This window comes from Euleptes europaea, chromosome 9, assembly GCF_029931775.1.
Source record: "Euleptes europaea isolate rEulEur1 chromosome 9, rEulEur1.hap1, whole genome shotgun sequence".
In the NCBI taxonomy this organism is placed as follows: domain Eukaryota; kingdom Metazoa; phylum Chordata; class Lepidosauria; order Squamata; family Sphaerodactylidae; genus Euleptes; species Euleptes europaea.
The window spans coordinates 74,870,610-74,879,641 of NC_079320.1; positions in this window are offsets into that span (position 1 = coordinate 74,870,610).

The window sequence follows — 9,032 nt, forward strand, 5'->3', positions numbered from 1 at the left end:
GGCTGTCTGAAGGAGATTGCTCATCCACGTGGGTGAAGGAGTTTCCTTCGGAAGCCTGGTAGTGTGAGTAGCTCTTGAAGCCGGTTCTTTTTAGTTGGAGGGTATATCCCTCCAGATGGGACTTAGCGAGCCCTGTCTTTTAAATAACCCTTATGCTTGATCCAGATTAATCCACTGAAAGGTGATAGTTGGTCAGACCAAGTTGGCTCTGATTATGTGACCCCAACCTCAAAATGGCTCCAACTGTGAGGGCCTAACAAAACCAGTAAAAAAAAAAAAAAAAACACAAAGCACAGAGCCGGCTTTTTTGGGAATCACCTATTCGGCTTTGGGAAGATTCCCAGGTTTTGGCATTCAGTAAAACCGAAACCCAACTGAAATGGCTAATTTCAGGTTTATTTTTGGTTTTGGTATATCGATATGCACAACCCTATTTATGAGGAAAACCTCTACACCGGGCATTCAGTGTATGGAAGAGGCAGGGTAGAGATCCCAATGCACTGTTATATATCTACTGTAAACATAATCTGGCTTATGCAGAAAAGCGGAGCTTTATGAAAATGAAATATAGTTTTAGTCTAGATTTTTTTTAAATGTACCAAACATGCATACAGCAAGCTTCTTATGAAAGACTTAAATATTTAAAAAGTCAAAATCCTCTTTGTGACAGTGGCTGACCTTTAAGCTTATCTGTTCCTAAAATACAGCTTGCCTATCAATCCATGCCTTAATCACTTTCCCATTTCAGATATTGAAAGAAAGATTCCATTTAAATAAAGGTCATCTTTCTTTGAAATATAGATTATTCACCTGTGCTTTTTTTTTAAAGTGGAGATTGGAGAACAAACTGGAAAAAAGGTAAGTTCATCTCTCTCTCTCCCCCCACCCATATTTTCAAAGTACTGAGTCAGCAGCAGTAAGGATTAAAGATAATTATGCAGAACTCCCAAGGACTTGGAGAAAGGCTGCTGCAGATCCGAAATGCAATTGAGTTCCCAAGGTTCATGATCCATATTCTATGGCAGAAATTGGGGTGGGGGGAGGAGAGAGAGGTGCTCCCTTCGCCTTCTACTTTCTTTTTGAACTCCTATTTAAATTAACGTTAGGGTAAAATGGCAACAGAAGTAGCAAAAGATAAGTAGGTTCTGGATAATCCTTCAGAAACTGGTTTAGATGAAGGTGAAAGCTTCTCACCCTCACTTGATTGCTGGGGGGAAAGCCTAAAGCAAGCGATCATAGATTCATTTTGAAGCTGTTATGTTTCAGGTTATACCAGTTTTACAGACCAGGGGTAGCTATAGTGAGCAGTGTGATTCGGATGCCAATAATTCACAATTGCTAACAGTGATGTCTATGTTTAGATTAGGGTTGTGCAAACAAACAAAAATCGGGTTTATTGGGCCCAATTTTGGGGGGTAAATCCAAAATAAGCAGAATACCCATACCGGTAACTATTGGTATTCTGCCTATTTCCGGATTTCCCCCCAAAATTGGGGGAAACCATTATAGTTTATGGGGAGTATTTTCAAAGCTCATTTCCATCCCACTTCTTTGAGAAATTTCACAATTTCTGTTGTCTTTTATGCTATTTAATGTCATTTTTATACCACTCATTTTGCACTATTTATTAGACAGTAACAATGCCCAACTGATAAGAACCAGCCTTCACTCATAACAAAAATATTTCCATTAGACTTCAGTAACGTGGGCAGGAAAAAGGCTGGCCACAGCTTTGTTTTAGAGGGAGAAATCATGAAAGAAACCTGCACTTTTGAATTTAACCAGAGTTACCATAAAATTCAGTAACAGCTTGTTATATGCTTAGACTCTGGTTACTGTGTGGGTTGGCAAGGCCAACAGCAAGCAACTCCCAGGAGAAATGGGGGGGGGCAGTGCAGTAGCATTGCACTGGTGCACTAACGTCACAATGCAGATGACACCCAGCCCTATATTTCATCATCCAAGCCTCCAAATGTGCCTGCCTTGGTTCTGAATTGGTGCTTTGAGGCTGTGGTCATGCCAAAACAAACTGAATGTGAACCCAGAGAACAAACTGAATGTAGACCCAGAGAAGACAAAGGTAATGCTGGTTGGAAAGACTGATAGTCTAGAGTAGGGTTGTGCACAAAAAAAGAAAAGAAAAAAATGGTAAATTTTGCATTCATGTTTATTGGGCCTGATTTTTTTCAGTAAACCCGGAATAAGCCAAATACTCATACCAGTAAATATTGGTATTTGGCTTATTTCCGGGTTTACTGAAACATGAGGGTCCATTACAGTCTATGGGGATTTTTTCCAAAGCTACTGTGAGGACATTTTTGGAGGTAGAGTCCCCAAATTGGCAGCATGGCTGCAAGGGACTCCCTTTAGATGATCACCAAAGTTTGGTTAACTTTGGGACAGAGGGGTCCAATTTTATGAGCCTGCAAGGGGGTTGCCCCCTCCTCCAGGCATTTGCAAGCTGAGCTGTCCATCAGTTTTCAGGTTCAGAAGTTCAGCATTGCTGAGGACTGGTGGAAAGAACCAGTTGGCAGGCTGGTGCCTCAAAGTCTGGGGGCTCCCTTCATATCTGGGGCACATAGCATGATGTCCATGCAAAGTAGCTTCCAAACTGAGGGAAACAGTTTAAATGCAAGAAAAATAAAGCACGGAAAACATTTCTTTTGCTGGCAAATGACATCCTGTGAAAAGTCTTTTATTATGGTCATCAAAAATTTGATTTCAAGAGACGGTCACGGTGTAGGGAAACAAAGCCTCTACTCAGGGTGACCTTCAGTTTGACAGCAGGCTTGGGGGGGGTGATATCAGAACCAGCCAAAGTCTCGACCATGGGAGCTGTCTGAAGGACATTGCTCATCCGCACAGGTGCGGGAGTTTCCTTCAGAAGCCTGGTGGTGTGTGCAGCTGTTGAAGCTGGTTCTTTTTAGTTGGAGGCTATATCCTCCAGATGGAACTGGGTGAGCCCTGTTTTTAAATGACTCTTCTGCTATGCAAACTAGCCTTCTGTTAGATTATATACCTGGAACGTTGGTCAGACCAAGTTGGCTCTGATTACATGACCCTGATCTCAAAAGGGCCCCACCTATGGGAATCTAACAAAGCCAGTAAAAAAGAGAGAAAAATGGGTGAAAACACAGAGCATCTGAGCAAAGGCGAATAACTGAACCCAAAAAAGCCAAATATAGGGCCAGGTGGAGGCGGGCAAGCAACCCACATTATGTGCTGACATCACTTTCAGGTTTACCCAGAAGCGACATGGACGCTTCTAGCAATCTTTGCCGAAACCATATTTCAGAATGGGATTGCTAGATTGTCTGCATTGCTTCCAGGTAAACCCAGAAGTGACATCGGCATGTTGTATGGGTCATGCGTGCACATGTCATTTGCCCCCAGCCACACCCCACAAAGCTCCCGCCAGTGGAGCAGAGGGACCTGGCAACCTTACTTTGGTAGTCGAAGTGGAACCTATCCTTTTGTTTTTACTAGCAGAAGAGCTGGTTGGAGACAACCCTCCTAGGCCTGTCGATTCGGTTCCATCCGACAAGAAAAACAGCCGAATTTTCCCTGATTCGGCAATTTCTTCTTCGGATAGAACCAAAGTCAAAAAAGGCGGGAAAATGACAAATCGAACTTGGTGAGTTTGGGCGGATGCCGGATAAATTCGTACAAGTTTGGCGCCCCCAAAGCAGCATTCTCCCATGGCCAAGCTGGGTCTTCTTCTGGCCAATCAGTCGTGGATGAGTGTGTGTCCCAAAATTCTCCTCTGGGTCCCTTGGAAGGCTCACCAGGCCTCAGTGTGGGGCAGGTCCCACCACCACCGATCGTGGCTCCCCTGGCTCTCGGGCCTAGCCTCACTGGGCTGCCCCTTTTGCCTTCCTTCCTCCTTGGCCAGTTTGCATCTTCCCTCTTTTTTATCTCTGCCTAGGGATGATCAGGGGCCTGGAGATCAAGTCCTATGAGGAAAGGCTGAGGGAGCTGGGAATATTTAGTCTGGAGAAGAGGAGGTTGGGGTGTGCATGATTGTTCTCTTTAAGTATTTGAAGGGCTGTCACTTAGAGGAGCTGTTCCTGTTGGCAGCAGAGGATAGGATTCACAATAATGGGTATAAATTACGGGCAGAAAGGTACTGGCTGGATATTAGGAAAATAATTTCCACAGCAATAGTTGTTCAACAGTGGAATCGGTTGCATGGGGAGGTGGTGAGTTCCCCCTCACTGGCAGGCTTTAAGTAGAGGCTGGCAAGCACTTGGCAGGGATGCTCTAGGCTGATCCTGAATTAAGCAGGCTGTTGGACTAGATGGCCTGTATGGCCCCTTCCAACTCTATGATTCTATGAATCCCAGTGCACCCCTTGTGGTGTGGTCTCGCTGCTTGGTAAATGCCGGGCGGCACGCTTCAGAAGTCTGGGATGCTACTTCACAGGGTAGTCGTAACACTAAAATGGAGAAGGACAATCATGTCGACAATCTTGACTTCATGGAAGGGAGAATGTGATTAAATGTGATAGCTAGAATGACTTCTCTTTTTTATTCTGGGCTGCTGAATACTCTCAGGCACAATATTGCAAATATGGATGCGGCTGAATAACCTTCATTTTGTCATCCTCCTCCCCCTTTGTTTCATTACACAAACCAAATGTTCCATTAACACAAAGCATATTTCAAGGCAAAATATGTAATTGGGGGGAATCATATAAATGGTAGATTCATACATTTCTAGCTTACAAATTGTCCAATTTTTGAGCATCCAGGATGCCAGCAAAATATGCAAATATTTTGTAAATAGGACCATTAAGTTACAGGAAAAACAAATCTTCAGCACACCATGAAACTCATGAAGTTCACAGTATGCCAGATTCTTCTGCTAATAGTGATATACTTGGGTGGTAGGGTTTTGATCAAACACAGCAGGGGAATGGAGGGGGAAAACACATTTTGCAATCACATTTATTCTATCTGTGTTTACCAATACCTCACTTTATTATAAACATTATCATACGATGGATCTTGGGTTTTATTAATTTTGTTTTGGGATAATTATTTAAAGTAACTGGTAGGGTTAGGATAGGGTTGCCAACTTCCAGGTAGTAGTTGGAGATCTCCTGGAATTACAACTGATCCAGCCAATAGAGATCAGTTCCCCTGGAGAAAATGACAGCTTTGGCAATTGGACTCTATGTCATTGAAGACCCTCCCTTCCCCAAACCCCGCCCTCCTCAGGCTCTGCCCCCAAAATCTCCCTCCGGTGGTGAAGAGGGACCTGGCAACCCTATCTCCAGATTACAGAGATCAGTTCCCCTGGAGAAAATGGTTTCTTTGGAGAGTGAACTTTATGGTGTTATACCCTGTTGAGGTCCCTCCCCTTTCAAAACCCTGCCTTCTCCAGGCTCCACCCAAAGATCTCCAGGAATTTCCTCACCCAGAGCTGGCAACCCTAGGTCAGAATGAACAACTAGGCCAAACCTGGGCCTTTAAGTTGCCTAAGCCTCTTTACCATACCTCAACCTAAGAACAACAAAGTCGCCTACTCTGGGTTTGGAAATTCCTGGAGATTGGGGGGTTGAGCCTGAGGAAGATAGGGTTTTGAAAAAAGAGGGAACCCAGAGACCACCCTCCAGAGCAGTCAGGGTTTGGGGTGGGGGGAATGGACTCAGCTGAATATAATGCCTAGAGTCCAGCCTCCAAAGCAGTCATATTGTCTAGGAATACAGATCTCTGTCATCTACAGTTCAGTTGTAATTCTGAGAGATCTCCAGGTCCCACCTGGAGGTTGGTAACTCTCGGCCTGGAGGCAACCACTGGGTGACTTGTTACCACCTGACTTGTGTGACTCAAATAGGCCTGGCTGCTATTGCTACTGTTCAACTGCAAGAACCCAATGAAGCCAGTGTGGTATTTAACAGCTAGAGAGTCAGAGAAGGGTCTAGGTGACCCAGAATTCCTGTCTAGCTGTGGACATTCACTGGATGATTTTGGACCAATCACATACTTTCAGCCTAACCCACCTCACAAGGTTGTTGTGCGGATAAAAAGGAGGAGAAGAGAACAGTTTAAGCTGCTTTGGTCCCCACTGTGGAGAAAGGGGGGTAGGAAAAAACTAATTAAATAATAAATATAGCTGAAGATGCGAGACAGATAAAAGGTAGGTTGGTGAAAGGCTGAAAAGGAGAGAAGGAGGCAGGAAAAGGGAGAGGATATGGGGTTGCCAGGAGGAAGGAAAGAGGAAATATGGTGGGAAGGGGGATACATGGGAAACTGAGGTGTCATCCCTCAAGTCTTTGATGGTTCCCTCCCATGCAAGTAGTCCTGGGCCAGGGTCCAGCACCACACAACTGTGCTACAGTTTTCTAGGCAGAGGCTGCCAAGAGGGAAGAAGAAAAGCTTAAGACAGAGGGGCATATAAAGGTAGGTTTGCTGTTGGGTGGGAAGGAGATAGGGTTACCAACTCCAGGTTAGGAAATTCCTGGAAATTTGGGGGAGGGAGCCTGGGGAGGGTGGGGTTTGAGGAGGGGATGGACCTCAGAAGGGTATGATACCATTGACTTCACCCTCCCAAGCAGCCATTTCCTCTGGGGAACTCATTGCCAGCCTGGAGATCACCTGGAATTACAGCTGACCTGCAGATGACAGACATCAATGCCCCTGGAGAAAAGGGTGGACCCGATGACATTATACCCTGCTGATGTCGCATCCTTCCCCAAACCTCACCCCTCTCACTCCACCCCCAAATCTCCAAGAATTTCCCAACCTGGAGCTGGCAACCCTAAGGGGGGACTGATCTCTGCAGCTGGGAAATCTGTTGTGATTCTAGGAGGTCTCCAGGGCCCACCTGGAGGCCGTCAACCCTAGAGGGAGAGAAGGAAGCAGGAAAAGATGAGATGAAGGGGGTTTCAGGAAAGGGAATGAGGACGTAGTGGGAGAAAGGAAATGAGATGCCTCCCACAATCCTTGTGGGTACACATTTGTATATCTGTATACTTGAAGAATTAGAGCTATTTTTTACTGGTACAAATATACAGCGCTTATTACTTATTGATATAACTGATGTTTACTCATAAAACATGCTCAATGAAATAGGCCATCTCCAAAGTGTCTTTGAATAAAATAGCCCAATCTATATTGTGCCTGCTAAGAGGATACCTATTGTTAATCTTACCCTGGTGAAACTGTCACCTCAGGGGCAAGATTTTACAGACAATAACAGCAGAATTCCATTGGTGCTTTCCTTTCCTTGATCAGCCCACAATGAACTAATTGTATTTTCCAAAGCGGTTCATCTACAGTGTATCAAAAAGGTAGTAAATATTTAACAGCTGGGCACTAAATTAAGTGTTTGTCACATCTGTAGCAGCTGTGATATCTGAGCTGGAAATGGAAGGGAAAGAAAAGACAACGATGGAACATCTTGTCATTTGTTCCTTTTCACCTTATGAGAAATCAGCTGGCATATGGTATGTGTCGGATAGGGCCTAGGAAGAACATCTCATAGATAAATTCTCCCTAACTACAATGCCCTACGTTCTACAAATAGACCATGAGTTTGTTTGGGGGTTCTGGCAGGGGAGCGTAGCTATCATACACCCTTGACTAAAGGACGGGACACTCCTTCTATCTGGGATGGTCGTTCTCTTCCACTGAGCTCACGGATTCGAGAGGGATGCATATGGAGCGGCGAGGGAGGTCAGAGAGACCCGCCAAGCCAGCCAGATCAGCCGAATCAACCCTGGAGAGCAATGGGGTGACAGAAGTCGCAGCCAGATCACCTTCGTATCCCCTGCCTCCCTCACCACTCCATGTACATCCTTCCTGAAGCTGCAAATTTGGTGGAAGAGGATGACCATCCCAGATAGAAGGAGTGTACCATTCTAACTACAATGCCATGTACTAGGGTTGTGCATATCAATACACCCAAACCAAAAATAAACCCAAAATTAGCTGTTTCACCAATATTCGGGTTTTGGGTCGACCAAATACCAAAACCTATCTGTTTTGTTTCCAAGGATTGAAATTGAATGCTTGAACCTGCCCTCAGCATAATCTAACAGTTACAGACAATCTACTGACAGAATAATTTAGGACAATTGTTTTAAAACTGCGTTCCAGGGAATCTTTCAGTTCCTTAGAAACTTATTAAGGGTTTCTCAGCAAAAGAGGACTTGCCCACCATGACCAATCAATACACACCTGCAGGCGACTGCAATATCATTTCATATGGGGGTGACAGCTTGGAATGAGTGAAAAGCAAAAAATAATGTAGATTTCTAAGAAGCTTTCAATTAAAAAAATGTAGATACTCTACATATAATTTAAACCAACATTGCTTTTCTGCAGCATGTTATCAATGTGCACATGTGCATGTGTAAAACGGAGGGGTGGGGAGATATAAATGAAAAGAAGGGTCTCTCCTGTGGAAAAGTGGATATACCCAATGCTCTGCTGGAAATTCAGATACATAATACAAAACAATTGAGAGTGCCTAATGCATGCAACTCCAGCCTTTTTGAGCCTGTGGGCACTTTGGGAATTTTGAGGTGCAGCGGTGAGCACCACCCCAAAACGGCTGTCACAGAAATGGCACCATACCTAAAATGGCAGACACAGGAAGCGTAGACAAACACAATTTGCCTTTCCTTACTCTGCAAAAGACTTGCATGGTAACCACTTCACACATGAAGTTGTCTTATTCAGAATCTGGACATTGGTCTGTAAGTACAGTGAGGGAAAAAAATATTTGATCCCCTGCTAAATTTGCCCGTTTGCCCTCTGACGAAGAAATGACCAGTCCTTAATTTTAATGGTAGGTTTGTTGTAGCTGTGAGAGACAGAATAACAACAGGAAAACCCCCAGAAACCCAGAAAACAAAAGTCAGAGATTGATGTGCATTATAATGAGGGAAATAAGTATTTGATCCCCTATCAACCAGCCATATCCTAACCCTAACCCCCAACCTTCGACTTTGGGTGTTCGGCAAATAAATTTGGTGAATAAATTCGGCAAATAAATTCATGGAAGCCCTGTGAAGGCGTGTGGGG